The 19625-nt window shown below is 39.5% G+C and overlaps 1 long non-coding RNA gene across 2 annotated transcripts; it reads left to right on the forward strand.

Annotated features, from left to right (window-relative positions):
* Window positions 1-4982: 4982 nt before the first annotated feature.
* On the forward strand, window positions 4983-19512 carry LOC308385496. 2 transcript variants are annotated; one of them, XR_013969535.1, is made up of 7 exons: window positions 4983-5321; window positions 7014-7119; window positions 8456-11362; window positions 14967-15119; window positions 15535-15639; window positions 17054-17122; window positions 17229-19512. It is a non-coding gene; the product is annotated as an uncharacterized lncRNA (long non-coding RNA). The 2 variants fall into 2 exon arrangements; XR_013969536.1 differs by lacking the exon at window positions 4983-5321 and adding an exon at window positions 5761-6438.
* Window positions 19513-19625: the final 113 nt, after the last annotated feature.

Raw genomic sequence — 19625 nt, forward strand, 5'->3', positions numbered from 1 at the left:
ACTTGTGTTTTGAACAAATGTCTACCCCTGACAGAGATATAAAAAGATTAATTTTGGAAAATTATCTTTTAAAGTTGTGGTTTGATTTGCTCAGCTTATCAGAGTTTCCTTTGTTGGCACTGCCTCTCTGAAGTTGTTGGTCTATATTGACATGACAGCTGATTTTTCAGCTGGACGTCCATGATGTGAATCTTATTTCACCACATCCCAAAGGTGCTCTATTGGACTGAGACTCAGGTAGGCTGTGGTCTGTAAATGATGTCAGTTGGTACTAAGGGACCCAAATTGTGCCAACCAAACATCTCCACGCTATTACACCAGCAGCAGGATGGATCCATGCTTTATTTTGTTTAAGACAAATTCTGCCCCTAAAATCTGAAAGTTGCAGAGATTGAAAAAAGTTGCCTGGACTGATGGGTCTCAATCTTTTCTTGTCCACTTTTGTTGATCTCGAATGTAAAGTAACCCACCCATCACGTTAATCACACTCTAGAACTTGTTTTAACATATGACATAGAAACTGAACATTTAACACTGTTTTCTGTAAACCCTCTCTTGTCTGATCGTTTGATAATAACATTTAAATTTACAATAATGGAATGAAGCCAGATAACACGCATATAAAGACCTGGGTGACCTCTAACTTCCTGCTGCTGATTATACTTGGCCTACAATACCTAGAAATATGGTATCGAACCAGATACTGTCCTATATCCTGTCAGAGTGACACTCAAAAACTACTCCATGCATTTATTATTTCTAGACTGGACTACTGTAATTTGCTATTATCAGGATGTCCTAAAAACTCCCAGAGAAGCCTGCAGGTAATCCAAAATGCTGCAGCAAGAGTACTGACAGGGATTAGTTGTTGTTCCTAGAATATTTAAAAGTAGAGTGAGAGGCAGAGCTTTGAGTTTTCAGGCCCCTCTTCTGTGGAACCAGCTTCCAGTTGGGATTGGTGAGGCAGACACGATCTCTACTTTTAAGATTAGGCTTCAAACTTTCCCTTTTACTAAAATATATAGTTAGGGCAACATCAGGTGACCCTGAATTCTCCCTTTTTAATGCTGTAATGGGTGTAGGCTGCTGGGGGATTCCCATGATGTATTCAGTATTTCTTCCTCAGTCAGCTTTCTCACTCACTATATAGAGCTCTCTGCATTGAATCATACTTGTTATTAATCTCTGTCTTCCACAGCATGTCTTTTCTCCTGTCTTCCTTCTCTCACCCCAACCGCCTGTGGCAGATGGCTGCCCCTCCCTGAGCCTGGTTCTGCCGGAGGTTTCTTCCTATTAAAAGGGAGATTTTCCTTCCCACTGTCACCAAAGGGATTGTTGGGTTTTGTATGTGTTATTGCAGGGCAGGGGGTCCACTACCTCCATGATCCAATCTGGAGCCACTAACCCTGAGGGTACATCTTTCACCATCTTACAAAGCTGGGATTGCAGCCATTCCCCAACTCTCTGTGAATGGTACTCATGGAATTTGATCTGTGGCTGTTGATCAATGGTCATGATTTGCATATTAATGATGAAGAAACTTATCTTACAGCTCATTGTTCATTCAGTGGGCTGTTTTCGTCATTATGCAAATGTAGTGTTTACTAGGTTTGGGAAACCTGCAGTCAGCTGAGTTTGAAGAAGTCACTTGCAACACTGAAAACGCCATGTCCAGATGAACAGAATCAATTATTTTGGTACAAACAATTCACCACAAAAAAGACTCAATATTCAGAAATGCTTTAAACTGGGCAGTAAATATGTATGACAAACTCAAAACATTGTAATCTAAAACATACTGCAAAACAGTGCTGGCTCTTATTTCAGTGGGAGAAATTTTCATGGGCATGTGTAGCTAGAATTTTACTTTGGAGGAAATGGGGTCAATGCAATTCTTAAGCATGTGTGCAAATGTCCGATGGATGGATGGAACTTTATTAATGCCTCGGGTCGGTTCCTCCGGGAAATTCAGTTTCCAGTAGCACAGCACCGACAGAAGTTGCATGTTACAGATACGCTAAGGGAAATGAGAGTAAGGATATAAGCACACAGCCCCACTCCATTGACGACTTACTGTTGGCCAAAGCCCTCAACGACTTTTACTGCCGGTTTGATGAGACATCAAGCAGCCTTGACATCTCCATCTTCCCCAACAATAGAGACATCATCCCCCCACCTCCCCACTCCCACCAGCACAGAGCCATCACCACCATCAAAGACTTCACCCACAGGAGCCCCCTCCTCACTCCACAGCTATGAGGATTTCACACCACCATCTCCCACTACAACCCTTCATATTCATGAAGCAGATGTGAGGAAGCAGTTTAACCTTATAGACCTACCACAGAACCAAGTCTGCCTGAGCTTATCTTTATATTTTTACATGTTGTACTTCCATTTCTGGGAGCATTTCAAGTTGCTATACATCAATACAACCCTTATATCCCACATTTTAATCATATGTATGCATTAAGTCAACAGTAACTACATAAATTGCAAAAGTGGTATTTTTACACACATTTCTAGTTAAAGAAATTTCAGAGGTTCATCCCTCAAAATTGTAAATGTAAAAAAGTTGCATAAAACAGTTTGTGTGCTTCCAACCAGACGAAATTAATTTTGAGTGTCTTCATAGTTTTATTTTTGAGATACACCAATTTGTTTATACTGCAGCCACCAACTTTGTAATTCTCATTTACATGACTTATTTAAACATTCTCCTCTTGAATGCAAAATTCTTAAAAACATCTTTTATTCTTTAAGAGTAAACAAATCTGAAAGCTGTTCCATCCTAAAAGAGTACAACAATGTGTAGTTTATGATGTTCTAAAGGTTTCAGCATCTTTTTGAATTTGTCACATGAGGAAAGGTATGAGTGAGCTTTCGTAACGTACCGTGAGTGATGCTTGTCAGCACACAAACCCAGAGTTTCTCTACAGCAGGGGTGTCAAACTCAACTGCACAGGGGGCCAAAACTCAAGGCACACTTTAGGTCGCAGGCCGAACAAGATAACCATTTTTTGAACACACTTAAACAATTTTTTAAACATAAATATGAATAAAAACAGACGGGAATATTATTCCAGAAAAAAAAAACCTTAAAAAAACTTTAACTTTATATATTTTGCTCTTCATAAAAATAGATCCTGTCAAAATTATGCAAGTTAGAAATATGAACATGCTGCCAAAAACCCCAGATTAAATAAATGAAAGCATACACAAGGTTGGAGCCGCATGTAAAGAGCTGGGGCATTACTTCAGGAATGGAACTAATAAACTGTGCGGGCCATTCAGTGTCATACTTTGCCTTGAGGGTCCCATTACAGTGGAACTCCATCTGAATCTGCACAGGTGCAGTTTTCACGTAAATGGGTTGCGAAGCAGCTCGAAATTCTCTTTGTGTGCTTCAAAGTCACCAAAGCGCCGTGCGTACTCAGTGCGCAGTGCGCTCAGTTTATCAGCAAAGTGCGCCGACATGGTTCAACATTACTTGGCAACAGTGAAAGTGAGACAAGTTGCACTGGTGCATTTGTGACAGCTTCACTTGAAATGCCTTCACCGCATCATACATGCCATGTCCATGAACTGACAGATTTCCTTGCTGAGCACAAAAACACTATTAAGAACTTTTCCCCAACTCAGCCAACGGACCTCTGTATGACAGGGAATGTCGGCAAACTCTGAATCTATTTCTCACATAAAAGACTGAAATTGACGGTGATTTAAACCTTCAGCTCAGATAAAATTTACGGTCGGCGTTACGGTGATCATTACATGCTCCATCTGTCAGTGCGCCCCAGGGCAGCTGTGGCTACAGTGTAGCTTGCTATCGCCAGTGTGTGAATGTGTGTGTGAATGGGTGAATGACTGAATGTAGTGTAAAGCGCTTTGGGGTCCTATGGACTAGAAAAGCGCTATACAAATGCAGGCCATTTACCATTTACCATTTTAGGACTTTACCACACAGCCTTTCCTGGTGTGTGATCTGCTGTTAACTCACCGGTACATTTCTCCTCCTGCATCTTTACTCTCATTCTGCCGACTTGTCCACTGCACAACACCAGCGCTCCATCTGTTGTAAGTCCAACAAGTTTGTCCCAGGACAGTTTCATGTCGGTTACACTTTGACATACATTTTTAAAAATGTCTTTTCCTGTCGTTGTCCCGTGCATCGATTTAATGTTCAATATTTCCTCTCCACTGATGAAGATGGCGAGCTGTGCAATGCCCATCATGTCTGTACGTTCATCACAGCAAGAGAGTATGCAATAACGTGTTTGCTTCTTTCACAAAACTGTGTTCCTAAATCAGTGGCCATCTCACAAACCCAATCGGCAATCGTATTTCTCCTCAGGCTCACATTTGCCAAAATCTGCCTTTTTTTCTGGATAGCATCGCACAGCTTCATCAGAGTGGTACCGGGCTGATTTGACTGTCTCCTCTGCTACAATAAAATTTGCTTTCACAACAGCTTCACTTTGTGATTTACCAGTTTACTACCAATGTAAACTGTTGGTTTACCAGCAATGTCTGTAAACATACATTCAGTCTCCCACCGGTGCTCTCTCTTTGCCATTGTGAGGGGCTAGCTTCGCAATAACAGAAGTTTGACTTGATTGACGCGGGAATGTCTGGGAAAGAGGCCGCAGCGCTGCGTTACAGGATCTGTTGTTTGTGTGTTAATAGCACCTCATATCGTCGGGCCATGCATAACAGTAATTAAAAATAATCTATATAAAATGATCTCACTGTCCTGATATGAATGTACGCTGGGCCAGTTTGAGTGTGTGCAGTGAGAATTCAGTCAAAGTATTTAACTGGAGTGTGAAAAAATAAGCTGAACTCTACAGCTTGTGTGGTCTCCTGTGGCTTTAGGTGCTGACAAGCCTTCCAGCTGTTCTCCAGCATTTTCATTTACAGCCGTAAAATATCTCCACATGTTGCTCCTGTTTCTCTCTCTCTGCAGTCCAAATGGGTTTTCTGTGTGTAGCCGAGTCACGTGACGGCACAGTATCAAATCCGAGCAGGGCAGAAGAAGGGGGCGGAGCAAAGTTAGTCTGCCGCATAAGAAGAGGTGTTCGGACAGACAGCTGCTTCTTCATCCGCAGCGAGTAAAATAGTGAACTCGGAGGAGCATCGATCGTAAACCACTACCAACGTTTGGATCGATATCTGCATCGATCTGCCCACCCTTGTCTCCTGGATCGTAGCTGAGATCAGCGTGAACCACGTGGGTCTCTGCTCCCTGATCTGTTTCCTGTGTTTGGAAAGAGTTGCAGCTTCATCGCGGAGTTTCTCTCGGTTTGTGGGCTCATCTAAAGGTAAGCACCGAGCTAACTTTACTGTGAGTTCAGTTCATGTTGAGTTTAGCTCCTGAATGAGGTCTTCTGCTGCTCTCCTCGGTGTCTGTTCACAGTTTATTGTGAACACGTTGAGAGAAGAGTGAGAGAGTGTTTGGAGAAAAACACCAACTAATCATTAGCTCAGCATGCTGGGAGAAGTTGGAGCAGAAAAGTCTTTTCATTGTCCCTGCAGCTGTTTTTCTGCCTGCTTTAAACCTCTACAGCCTTGTTTCTATTTGAAGTGATAACAGGAAATGGATGAGAGCGATCTGCTGCAGTATCAGGGTCACAATAAACTTTATTGTCCAGCTGCTGTGGATGAACACATGAGAGGAAGTGAACTCCTACAAAGTCTCATTTTAATGAGTCTGGCTGCTGTAAAGTGATGCACAGGAAGATGTTAACAAAAACTAATGAAACAGAGATGAAAGTAAACAGTGTTCATATTTGAAAGCACAGAGAATAAAAATATATTGTGGTGGTTAATGTGCAGCTCTTGGTGATTTGGGAGAATCATGTTTCTAATCATGTTGTGGATTGAATTTTTATTTCATTTTGTCTACAGAAGTTTTTCCCACCTGTGATTGTTCGGATTGATTTGTTGGGTTGACCTGAATCATCTGAAGGTTTAAAGCTGCACTTCCCCCAAAAAGAATAAAGTATAATCAAGAAAAATGTAAAAATGTCTTCCTGTGTCAAACACAGCTGCAGTCAAAGCAGGAAGGAAAGCACTGAAACCACTGATCAAAGCTCATTAATCAAAGTCTGCTGATCAATAGCAATGAGTACCATTCCCGCTGCAAGTGATCAGTGGTTGTTGATCAATGATCATGAGAATTTGCAAATTAATGCTCAATAACTGACCTCCCAGCCCATTGTTCCTTCAGTGGAGCTCGTTTCAGTCATTATGCAAGTGCACTGTTGAAGATTGGGGAAACCTGCAGTCGGTTGAGACTGAAGAAGTCACTTGGATGAGTGACGAAACGTTTCTCCCACAAAAAGCTACGTCCAGATGAACAGAATCAAAGTTTGGGGAATGGTGGAGTTTGGAGAGCGGCACCATGGGGGCTGGAGAGACTTGTGAAGTGGTGATCAGGTGTGGGCCCCTGTTATTATGAATGGTGGGGGTGGGGGGTGGAACTGGGGGCCTGAAGGAGTTGAAAGTGTGGGGTGGGGGAGTAACAGGTCTGTCCCTGTTTGTGGAAACCACAGGAGGAGCTGTTCAGGCTGTTGCTGGGTGTGAATTGTTGATGGAGTCTTTAAACTTGTAGTTGCTGTTTTCCAGACTGAAGCAGAGTCGTTAGCTGAAAACTGGTTTTAGAGGTTCATTCAGGACACCTTCTCAGGCTCTTACAGCCTTACCTGTATCATAACAAAGTGTATAAACCCCAATCCACCTTTAACATGGTCCTTCTCCCAAACCTTCAAATAGGACTTTCTGGCCCTGTCATAGTAAAGGGCTGCTTAGAATATTAGAGCCAATGTCACAAAGTTCCTCCTGAAGTATAAGTGAGTGAGAGAGTTTCCTCACTTTGCAGCACAACACGTCTCACAAGATTTCTACAAGCAATCAGAGTGAAACTTGTACTTTGTGTTGTCAGATGAACATATTAGACACTTTGACTCTTCAGTGCAGTGTGGAGCCTAACAAAGATCTGTTTTGTGTCCCAGCTGATCAGCAGGAGGAGAAGAGTCTGACGGAGCAGCAGAGGAACATTTTCAGCCATCTGGACTCAGCTGAGTCACTACAGAGGAAACAATGAGCTCAACACAGGAGGTGAGGAAAATATCACAGTTTCACCAAATAATCAGTCACGTCTAAAACTCTCATCCTCCCAACCTGTTATATGACTGTGTTGTATTTTATTATGTACTATGTTTTTATTTTATATCTATTATGTTTACAAACATCAAGAAGTCACAAGCAAAGAGAAACCACACCACAGCACATGTTTAAATAAGGATATTCATCAAAATTATTTATTAATGAAATTTCAAAACCTTTTCAATCACACAGAAAATACATGTGCAAAGCAACACAACAGTAGCCTGATATCAGACAGAACTGTCACATGATACTAAACATAATGAAGCGCTTCATTATAATTTGTAGATTCAAGCTGCTCTTCATATTTTGACCAGCAGATGTCACCAAAGAGGACTGTTGAAAAGCTTCAAGTAATGACAGTTTGTTCCACGACTGCATTTCACTGGGTTTTGATTATCAATTAAAATTGATTCTAGCTTGGATAACATGATATCAATTCATTAAAATCCTGACTTGATTTTTAAATATAAATTAATTTTGCCCAAAACGCCAGAATCTCAGGTTAAACCTCAGAAAATTTCAACAACCACCAAACGGCTAAAACAGTAATGAGAGCAGGTGCACGGATTCTGCACAAAGACGTCCGTGCCGTCGGGGCTGAAAGCTGGCTGCTCACTGATTCTGATGCGTTCTCAGTTCCTTTATGTTTACATCTTTCTTGGCGCTAGGTTCTGAAGCTGCAGGTTTTGTCACTCTCCAAACAAAACTGACTGAACCAGCAGCAAAAGAAGACTGTTGTTTACAGCTCTGTCGGGTGATGTTTCTTTTTTGTTATTGTTTTGCTTTTTGTTTCTCTTTTTTTTTTCACTCCCAGCAACAAAGCCTAATTTCTGCTGTTCAATACAGAACAAATGTAAACTTTTTGAAATTATGCAAAATTTCAAAATGCTTAGCTGAGCTGTGTCTGTCATAAAACGTCTGTAACTTTGCTCTGCTTCACTTCAGCAGCATCAGGTAATGTTCATATGTTGATTAATGGTTTTCTTTCGTGTTTGATCCACTGCAGAATATTTTTAAACCCAGGCCAGAAAATTCTCCTTCATGTTTTTCTGTTTTATCCTCAGTTACTTTGACACAAAGGCATCTGCTGTGATGCTTACACCTCTGATGAAGTCTCACACATGTCAGCTTTCATTTTAGAAATATAAAATATGGATAAGTACATAGTGATCAGAATTCTAATATTTCTGATTGTCTGAGGCAAGATTTCCCCGAATCGAAATCAGTGATGATGCCCAGCCCTAAATTTCACTCACTGCCTGTGTTTGTATCTCTGTCACTGCAGGACCAACATGGAGCGAGAAGTCAGCGCTCTCAGGAGGCCGACAAACCTCACAGAAGAAAGGGAGAGAAGAAATACAGCTGTGACGAGTGTGGGAAAGATTTTACTAAGAAGAATTCACTAAAAATCCACCAACTCATCCACACTGGAGAGAGACAGTTCAGCTGTGACAAGTGTGGAAAGTCTTTTACCCACTCTGGAAGCTTAAAAGCACACCAATTCCTCCACAGTGGCGTTAAACCATACAGCTGTGATGAGTGTGGAAAGGATTTTAGCCAACATGCACACCTAAAAACACACCAGCTCATCCATAGTGGAGTTTCAATGGTTTTTGAAAAACATTTATTCTGAACTGTGCACCACAATTTCAAAACATTTTCTGAAAGATGTAACAGTGTACATGTTCTCACTTTCATTAGAATTGTGTTTATCAAAAGGTCTGACATAGGTGAGCTTGTAAATGCAAATAACAGCATTCTCAACACTTATTTCTTCAATACAATATGCATGTCCTTCATTCATCCCTTTGTGGAACTTCAACGCACTTCTGCTCTCCCCCATATTCCATCTTCACAAGCATATCCTGTGTGGAGATTGAATAAAAATTAGTTGACACTAATTAATGGCACAAATAATCCGGTAATCAATTCCAGCACAGTAAAAAAAGGAATCCTCTTTGAGCCATTACTTGTGTAAAGTATTTTCCCAAAAGACAAGGACACAGGCAACAGGTAATACTGAACTAAATGTAAAACCTCAACCTTTTTTATTTTTACCTAAACCGTGTGCACAAAACTCTGGAGGGATCTATGCTAACGTAGAATCCAGTCAGGACGTCTGCTACTGCTGTTTGCTCGTTTTTTTTTTTTATGGGCGATCGTTTTCAGGCTTCCAGTAGCACCATTATACCAACATTTCACATTCTAGACATTGTTTTAGGTGTATTTGACCAAAAGTTTGACTGAAAATTCACATGCAAGCTTTTTTTCAAGGCTGTGGTATTTGCCCGCAAACAATACCTTTCAGCTAGCTAAAACAGAATGTTATGCTATCAGCGAGCAACATGGCTAATGCCTTTCACACAGCTTTGTCTCAACTCCAAAGAGCCACAGAAGTAAAAGCTAATAATAATAATTGAAACAATCTTTGAAAGAATGACTTACCAAGCATGGCAAACAACTCAAATATGTAGAGCAAAATGTTCTGAAGCGGCTTCACTTCAGCTTCGATTGGAGCCTATGGTGCTGGGGGCGGAGTCTGTGAATTTACTCTATTGGTGTCATAGCCCCTGTAGGAGTTCAGAGTTAAGAGGTCAAGAGTTAATGTTTCCATTGTAACACCTCCAGATTTGACATAGAAACACTCATTTTTAACACTCGATTTTAACCCTTTAAGACCTACCATAGAACCAAGTCCGCCAGAGCTTATATTATATTTTTACATGCTGTGGAGCCATTTTTGGGAGCATTTCAAGTTGCTATACATCAATACAACCATTATAGCCCAAATTTTAATAATATGTCTGCATTAGGTGCATAGTAATTACATAAATTGCAAAAAAGTGCAATAAACTACAAAAAAATTGAAAATCGTTTTTGCTTTTTTAACATATATTTCTAGTTAGAGAAATTTAAGAGGCTCATCCCTCAAAACTGTAAATACAAAAAAGTTGCACAAACTAGTTTCCCACCACAGGAAATTTATTTTGAGTGTCTTCATAGTTTTATTTTTGAAATACACCAATTTTTATACACTGCAGGAAAAACGAAAATAAATATTATACTGCAAATTTGCAAAATAACAGCATGTGCATCAAAATAAACTATTTCCAGCAGTGCAATATGAGTCTTAAGCATCCCAGAAACGACACAGAAAGTCATAAACTCAAACATAACTTTTTAAAACACAAGTATAGGCTCATAAGGCCCCGATCGTAAAAAAACTACATTTCCGCAAAATGACGTCACTTCCGGTTTCGGGCAGGTCATGCGGTCATGTGATAGTTCGCGCTGATGGACGTAGGAAGTGTTACAAACAGCTGATCGGATCGGCAAAGCGTGTTTCTGGAATATCATGTTTTTGTTGCTGCAAGTGATTTTTATGCAGTTTTTGCAAAGCTATATGTGGAAGGAAACTGACCTAGGACAAGCTGATGGCATAAGATGTAAGTACAACTCCTCCGGTTTCATATGCAAAAAAAATTATTGCGCTAGCTTACGTGGTTGCAGAGCTACCGGGATTTAAAAATAGTTACGCAAAATGGAGCGTGCCCGCTCCGATCGGCTGTAAAGGGTTAACTACTATCATTTTACACCTCAGAGTTACATTAAAAGAATGTGACTCTACTTAGAGTAAAATTAACTCTACTTTTGCAAGAAGACTACTAACACCAAAACATTTAACACTTTTGAATTTGCTGTGTATTATTGTGTTTTTGTTCCATGTATTTTGGCACAGATTTATGGTTGTATTTTCACATCTGTTGTTTCAAAGTTTCAAAGAAAAGGTTTGGGTCTCCAAAACCTGGAAATTCTACTTTTCATTTTGTAAAAAAAGAAAAACAATTCTACAAAGTTTTGTTAGGCGTGTGACAGATCATTTTTCTCTCTCTCTGATGTAACAAATGGAAAGTTCTCTTAACGTCAGCATACCTGTTTTCATTGGCACAGACTGAGGCCTATCACAGGAGGAGACTTGGCTGATTTCCACATTGAAATTCTACCTTCTGTACAAGCACTGTAGGAGTGGCGTTGAGGCAAAGATAATCTGGCAAATGATCAAGAATCTCAAGTGTCAACAAACCAGATTTTTCTTAGTTGAGCAGAGCTAATGGCAGTGAAACACTGAAGACATTTCTGATTTCGCTTTGTGATGTCGGAGGAGAAGCTGAAGTCCAGACAACACCAGAGGGTAAGCTGACTTGCTGCAATCCAGATCACAATCAGGCAGAAAGAAGCAGGTTTTGTTGTTATTTTTATTGCGTGTTTTACTGAGGCTGGATTATCAGCAAAACACACCTGGGGCCGAGAAGCTCTGACCTCACGAGTAAGTGTCAGGTATTTTTGGATAATCTGTCAGTACAAATCTACAATGTTGTAGTATGTGAATATCATGTGTGTCAAGGAAAAGCAATAGAGAGAAAAACACGTATAAAACTGGCACACTGCATTGTGTGAGAAATGACCTGATGCAGAGCCCCGTACAACAAAGCACTTTTAACAACCCAGGGTTTGTTTTCCTTATTACGCCTCACTGACTGTAACTTATCCTCATGTGTTACATGACTGTGGATTCCAGCTCAATACACCAGCTGAGGGCTATGAGTCCATTCACAATACAGAGACAGTGTTGGCAGCAGGTTCCCTGTTTCTGTATATTAAGTGGACAACAAACAGGAAAAAATGTGAAAAATAAAGCTCATCTTAAAAATCTGTTTTTCTTGTTAGTTTTTATCAGTTAAAGATAAAAACTTCAGGCTTGCTTTCAAAAATTCAGGTCTTATTATCTTTGCACTAAGATCTTTAAGAACAGTGATGCTATTTTCCAAACATTGATTAGTTGGGACCTGTGTAGGTGTAGCTTGGACTTGCTCAGGCTGCACGAGAGACAACTCAAAAATCAAAAGCAGGGGCTGACCTCTCCAGACAGAATCCCACTATATCTCTGCATGACAAATCTCCAGACTCGAGCTTTAATTTGGTTATTCTTCCTTATGAAACAAGCAGGAAATAGTAAAGAAGATCAGTCAAAGTTGTGAACAGCTGTCAGGCTTGGATTGGATTTCAAAGATATTTGGGATTTGTGTGTGTGTGTGTGTGTGTGTGTGTGTGTGTGTGTGTGTGTGTGTGTGTGTGTGTGTGTGTGTGTGTGTGTGTGTGTGTTCCTATACTGTCTTGCCCAAGGACACTTAGTAGGCATAAGAATGGAGACAGCAGCAGCCAAGGATTAGCAGATGACCTGCTCTCCAAAGCACCCCAAGCAGAAAAACCTCACAGCTGAATTACTGTTGCATTTTCTTTTTTCAGTTTTCTTTTGCTTGAAAAACATTCATGTGAAAATAGTCACCCCGTATGCTTTTCCGAAATCACAGTGAGCAAGAGCCACATGTTCAAAATACCCTCATAAAAAATGCTTGTTAACCAGAGGTCATCCATAACCAATATCTAGTTGGTAATATAATACGTTATAAAATACACCTTTTAAAAAGTAGACAGAAGATGTTTAATTGTTCATCATTTTTTATGCGTGTCATGTGTTTCGGAATGAGATCTCAGATTACTAGTAAAACAAAGTGCTCCCAATATTCAGATCTGTGCACTACATGGGGACAGTATCTTCTTATCTTTCTAATCCCCACATCCAGCTTCACAGCACAGACTTCTGCTTGATCAGCTCTGTTTTTTTATTTAACTCAGCCTGGAGTGGACTAAATGCAACATTACAGCAGTTTAGAAAATATTCCCCACCAAGTTGACCCATCGTGCATGTTTTATGTTACTATTGTTTATTTCTTCAAAACTAAAGTCGTCAGGGCTGACATTTTCTTTCCCACACAGAACGATGGACACTGGAACACCTGCAAATGTTTCCTTAAGCCTTTTGTGTGCATTGTGGAATATATGTAAAAAGTGCTTTAGAGTGTAAAATTTCAAACAGTAGAGGATACGATTACTAAAGCTGGACAAACACAGAGAATTTCCATAAAGTCTGAATGACAAAGGAAAAGAAGCTAGGCGTGTTTCTTTGTTTAGCGCTTTTTATGTGTTACGTGAGCCGTGGTGGAGAAAGAGCTCCGTTTGCTTGAGTAACCAAACACAGTACAACAAAGTGCAGGCATGCAAAGTACTGGCCTGTAGATAAGAATCAATAAAATGTGCTTCAAGTGTTACAGTGTAAGCATCTTTGTTTATAATGTAAAGTGATTAATATTATTACCATAATAAAAATAATATAAGGGCAATAAATAAGTGGCATTGCAAGTCTACAAAACGTTTGGGGTTTTTGTGTTTAGAAGCGATTTAAAGGATGTTGTTGATGACTTAAGCTTTTATATTTAACCCTTAAACAACCAGAAGGACCGACCTGATGATCTAAGACCATTTGAGCGATAGTGGTGTAACAGAAATGCTACCATGTATAGAGGGATTCAGTCTGAGAGCTGGGTTTTGTTAATAACTTAATCAAAGTGTTTTTATTGAGTTTTCAGAAAGCATATCATTCATACAGAAAAGCTCGAACTCAAGTCCTACAACACAGTGTAAGACAAAACTATACCCAGACTTTTGTTAATAACTTAATCAGTGATTTGTGTTTTTGACGCATTTTAGTTCATGATAATTCATCTCATTATTAAATTGAACCAATGTTAGAAGACTTCTCAAACAAGAGGAAACTGTTGGCATAACTTCAAACAGTCTTTACACAAAAAATGTGTACATATATATCTGATTTAACAATCAGTGGGTCATATGATAGTTGGGTTTTTCTTTGACATTGTAGGGTCTACCTTACAATATAAAGCACCTTGAGGTGACTGATGTTGAGATTGGTACGCTGACAAAATCTTCTGAGTAAACGAGAAGCTGTTCTTAGAAGTTTCTGCATGAATGCATCACTTAAAAAATTGGCGCTCAGGTTCACTGTACAAATGTTAGAAAAGGAAACCGGCCTCTTAAATGTTAAATCCTCTGCACCGGGTTAATGTGTTCTTGTGTGGCATGTTTGCATGACATCATCCAGGAAAGTAAAAAAAAAAAAAACCCTCCTGAGTCTGTTATTGTAAGATTGAGAGTAGTGAAGTCTTTGTGTTACTATTTATAGAGATGTGACTCAATACCAGTCTTCAAATACCAGTTCAGTTTAAGCACACAGACTTACAAACTGTGTAAGCAAGTGATAAAAAATTTAAAAAAATTATTATGTTGTTATTGAAATGTTATTATCATTAAAATATAAAATATTATTATATTATTAGTAATAAATATTCAAATGTTATTATAAAATATTAATCGCTACAGGAAATAGATAAACAAAAGACAACATTTTTTTAATTGAAATTGTTTATATCAGGGGTGCCCAATCCCGGTCCTCGAGAGCTAATATCCTGCAGCTTTTAGATGCATCCCTACTCCAACACAGCTGAATCAAATGGTTTGATCTCTTCAGCATGCCATCATGTTTGGCAAAGGCCTGATAACAAGCCATTCATTTGATTCAGGTGTGTGGGAACAAGGATGCATCTAAAAGCTGCAGGACGGTAGCTCTCGAGGACCGGGATTGGGCACCCCTGGTTTATATGAACAGGTAATGGGACATTTTGCACGTATCCACATACTGAGGAGGCAGTGACCCAATGATATTATGTGATTAACATCATCAGTGCAGATCATATGCTTGTAATGACGTGTTTCCACGCTGTGGTATTGTTACTGATTTAAATCATCCGCCTGGCCCTCTGCCAGCGAGCCACAGTTTTACTGAACGCACCTTTGTTCGCTTCGCTGATCTCGTTCAGGTTTTCTGGCCGTGCCAAAATGAGGCCCTGTGATGGATGCCATCTTGGAAGCATCACAGATCAGCACATACCAGAGACTGGAGCGACCAGCTGCTCTAGTTTCACAGAGCGCCTCATCAGTGCAGACTTCAGCCATCACCACAAACCTACAAAGTGAGACCCATGTAACAACTTAATGTTACTGTAACAAGCTTATTGTTCCATGTGTTCTTCCTTAAGGGTGTTTTTATTCAGAGATGGTATCAGGGTAGCTTTGCATGATTCACAGCTCATTATAATCCTTATTTATCTTATAATGGATTTTTGTGTAAATACCAACCAGTCATGTGAATAAATACAGTAACTGTTGAAGTATGTTTAGCATATGAATTCAGATTTACATTTTCTAGCACTTTTGCACTCACTATGTTCATCTTTCAAATCTCCAACTGTTTACACATTGACGCATGGCTGCCGTAAAAGAAATTATGATTTTAAAGAAATGAGGCACACTTCTTCTTTACTTGGCCCGCAGCTACACAACATTTGTCTCTTTAAACCGAACTGACAGACTGACCCTGTCTTTCAGTGATGACCTGCAGATGGATGCGGTGGAGTTTTCCACGATTCTTTATCTGCTGATGAATCACAACCTAGACCTGATAAACTTTAACTTGGAGAATAAAATCGTCAAGTAAGCTTGATTACCCATAAATACGCAGTGAACAGCAGCTCCTATGCTTAAAGCCCTGTCTCTGAGAGTTTCCTGATTATCTTCGATCTGACTGTACTCCTCTTTGATTGTCTCCCTGGTCTTGATGCTTTCACGTGGCTTCAATGTGCCCAGTTTGTGTATAAAATCTCGTCTTCCCTCACCTATTGTTAGATCATCTGTTTGTTCTCTCTCTGCGTCTACCTCACATCACCTTATTTGGCCTGCATCTGCATCCTCCCTTTAAGTCCTCTCACTTACTGTAATATTAAAAACTAGAAGCAGGGAAAAACAGCTGGCCCAACATGTGCACTACTCTTGTACAACCTGACATCCAAAATGTATGAAATGAAAAAAGTAAAATGTTTTTTTTGGCCTAAAATCATATGCGTTGTTTACACACAAACATTTAGCAGAGATAATCACATTTGAATTAAAGAAACTGCTTCCGGTGCCTCAGCAAGTAGCTCAGCATGTTTGATTCAGCAGTTACCCCAAGGCTGGAACTGACCCACAGACTGTTTGCTTGCAAGTGAATTTGTTAACCACTACACCCGACGGACATTTACAAACTAATTTTTTAAACTTTGTCTCCACTATAAATCACAAATGATCTGCCACTACATAACTACGCTACATACATATTAATACATCTGAACTTTTATTACTTCACATGCCTTCATTCTGTGTTTTACTCAGGATAAGATTTTATGTTAGTCATCTGCCTCCATTTCACCCTTTCTTTACCATCCTCGTTTGTCACACCAGCCCACTGTCCTCCTTTACGACCTTCATCCATGAGGTGTTACTTCTTTCCTGGCAGCTCCATCTTCAGCATGCTTTGGCCAGTATATTCACTTTCCATCTTCTGCACATGTGCAAACCATCTCAGCCCTGCCTCTCTAATTTTTTCTGTGTTTCGCACTCATTTTTAATCCTGTCCATCCTCTTGCCTTTTTGTTAGTATCACCATCTGTAAAATACGCATCATAGCAGACCGTACTAACATCTTGTAAACCTTCCCTTGCACTGTTGCTGCTTCCTTATTTTACAAATGACCCCTAACACTCATCTCCACTTGCTTCACCCTCCCCACGCTCTCTTCTGCACCTCTTTTGTTCATTGTTTGATGCTTTGAATGTTTGACCCCAGGTATTTACTCATCCACTTTCAATATCCTTGCTCCATGCATCATCAACTTTCTACTTTGCTCCCCTCTGTCACTTGACTTTTATTATTTTTAATATTTCACAATAGCAATCACATATTAGCCATCTTTACTTTTATTTGTACTTCTGCAAGTGAGATGAGCTGATGGTTTGTGTTTTTGTAGCCTTGCACTGTTGAGAGTTCATAAACACTTGGCTTCTTTTTTTTTTTTTTAATTTCTTTTTAGAAATGCTTGCGTGAGAACCAACAGTAAAGGGCTGGACGTAAAATTCTAGACTCCACCCTCAGCATTAAAGTAAGATACCTTTTCTTTGATCAGTTTTTACCCTATTCCTTATACCATCAAGTTATACTCATCCTTTTCTCTGGTGACACATGGCTAATGGAAGTATATTCCACAGGTCATGACATTATCAGCTGGAGAATAGTCACGAATCCTAGAAAGGTGTTCCCTCGATGGAAAACCTTGGATCCAAAATGAAGTTATTGGACCACAATTCTTCCAACTAACCTGCCTTGAAGTCATGTTAATGATTCAAAGCTCTTCAAACTTTGAAGATCATTATTTAAATCACTTCAGAAAGTGAGGACTGCTGTTGAACCTTATTTTCCAAGGTGCCTTCAGAGCAGATGGATTGATTTAGCACAGGTTTTATGCTGGACCACAACCCAAACTCAGCTGAAACAGTTCAAATTTAACTGTGGGATTCTCTCTTCTGCATATGTCTTTAGGTGTAAGTCATTGCTACACCTTACAGTACGAATGGCATCCTGGTGTGTTATGTAGCATTGTATAGTCTCAACATTAAAGCTTTTTAAGGGTCTGTACAGATACAACTGGAATCAAGTGTAGGTAACTTCTAGTTTGCTAAAGCCCCCATGTTAACAATTTGTATTGTAGTTATGACTTCTGTCACATATGTAAAGAGCAACAGAGACAGAGTGTGCCGGTGAAAATCTGGGACATCTCTTCCCCGAAAAGCACCAGCTGTGCTTGTAGTCGACTGGTTTTGTCTTCACTTTACACTTTTGCTCATGTTAACAGATTCCACAAACATTTAAACAATCCTGGGGGGCGGGGGTGGGTTATTTCCATTAACAGCCGGCTGCTGTTGGTTTTCTCAAAAACAAGGGACTTTGTTGGGGATGACTTTCAGTGGTCGAATAATCCGCATTTTTTGCCAGAGAAAAACCTGTTTTTGTTTATACTTCATTTGGAATTAATTTCCAATAAGAAAAATGTTTCCTTCCATATTTTTACCTTTTTGTTTCACTGATGTGATTATTTTTCTTCATTAAGTTTTTCCAGTGAAAAATATCCATTAACTTATACACACACACGATACCGGTGTTTGCTTACCACAGGAGTGCACAAAGCAAGTTTGGCATAGCCAGTGTGATAGGTGGCTCAAAATAAGCTAAAACCGTTTAGTTCTAAAATGTAAAAAGTTGAACTAATAGACGCTTTCAGCTGCTCCTCTATTTCCACAGAAGTCCCAAAACAGATGGATCCACATCACTTGGCACAGAATTTATGATGCAACCTCCCATTTGTCTGAGCTTAAAGTCCACAAACCTGGCCTAATGTTTCGTTCACTATGACCTGAAATTAGCAAATCAGCCCATGAACTCACCAGGAAACAATTTAAAGAGGTCCAGGCAGACAGATATTTACACAGGAGCTTAAATCTTTTTTGCAACCATAACTATCGCCCCCTGGTGGCCAGCGAGAAAAAAAATATAGGTTTAGGGCACTTTGTATTGGCTTCACCTTTCAGACCTGGAGTTTGAAAAGAGACTAAAGAGGACATTTGAAACACCAGCTGAGTCTCCATCAGCACATAAAGAAACTATTGATTGTCCCCACTTCAGTCAGAGACGTCACAGAGAAGCATGCAGTGAAAGGAAACACTGCAAATACCTGAACTCTGTTACTCACATCAATTCAGGTGTTAATCTATTTGTTTTGTGAAATTACATACAATTCCTTATGATCTTGGGGGATAAAAATCCTACAAGTAATATTTTTTTCTCATTTGTGCTCTGTTAGCTGAAATTCCAGCAATAAACACATTTAGCAGCTAATCAGCAGTAATGAAAAGATGAAAGTGTTGCACTCGACATTAATGTGGCCTTGTGGCACACCCGTCTGCTGCCACCATCTTTACATCATCAAACACTTCAAAACTAATGCTGGGCACAAAATTTCAACTGTGGAAATCTAACGTGCAGATTTTGTATCTGGAAAAGTATCGACTGAACTGAAGAAATTATCGACGGTGGGACTGAGTATGTGTGCTGTGCATCACAATGTTTTGTTCAATTTTGTTAACACCAGTGAGGTTTTTCTTGTGGTAGTGTTTTTTTAAAAACTTTTTTTAACTCTTTCTCTCATTAAGTTGAAATTTGTAATTTTTTTAAACCTGAGTAAGCTATGAGAGCAGTTGTATGAGCTGTAGTTTATGTTTTCTGTTATTCAACTGAATGAAACAGCATAAAGAGTTTTTGAATAAACTGAGACATGTTTTCAACAGTAGATGAGTCGATGTGGGCTTTTAACTGGACTGCTAGGATGAGTCAGGATGTTGGGTTAAATTTGATTTGGAAAATAACTAAAGCTGTCAAACAAATGTAAAGGAGTAAAAAATACTGAATTTTCTGCAATAAATCTTTTAAAATAACAGCTGTAAAAATGCTGTAAAAAGACTATAATCTTAAAATGTGAGTTTAAGGTTCACCATAATCCAGTTTGCATTTGTTCCAGGTTTGCTGTACTGCAACCTTAGAGATCATCATGA

The sequence above is a fragment of the Rhamphochromis sp. 'chilingali' genome, assembly GCF_963969265.1.
Source record: "Rhamphochromis sp. 'chilingali' genome assembly, chromosome: 18".
NCBI classification, from domain to species: Eukaryota; Metazoa; Chordata; class Actinopteri; order Cichliformes; family Cichlidae; genus Rhamphochromis; species Rhamphochromis sp. 'chilingali'.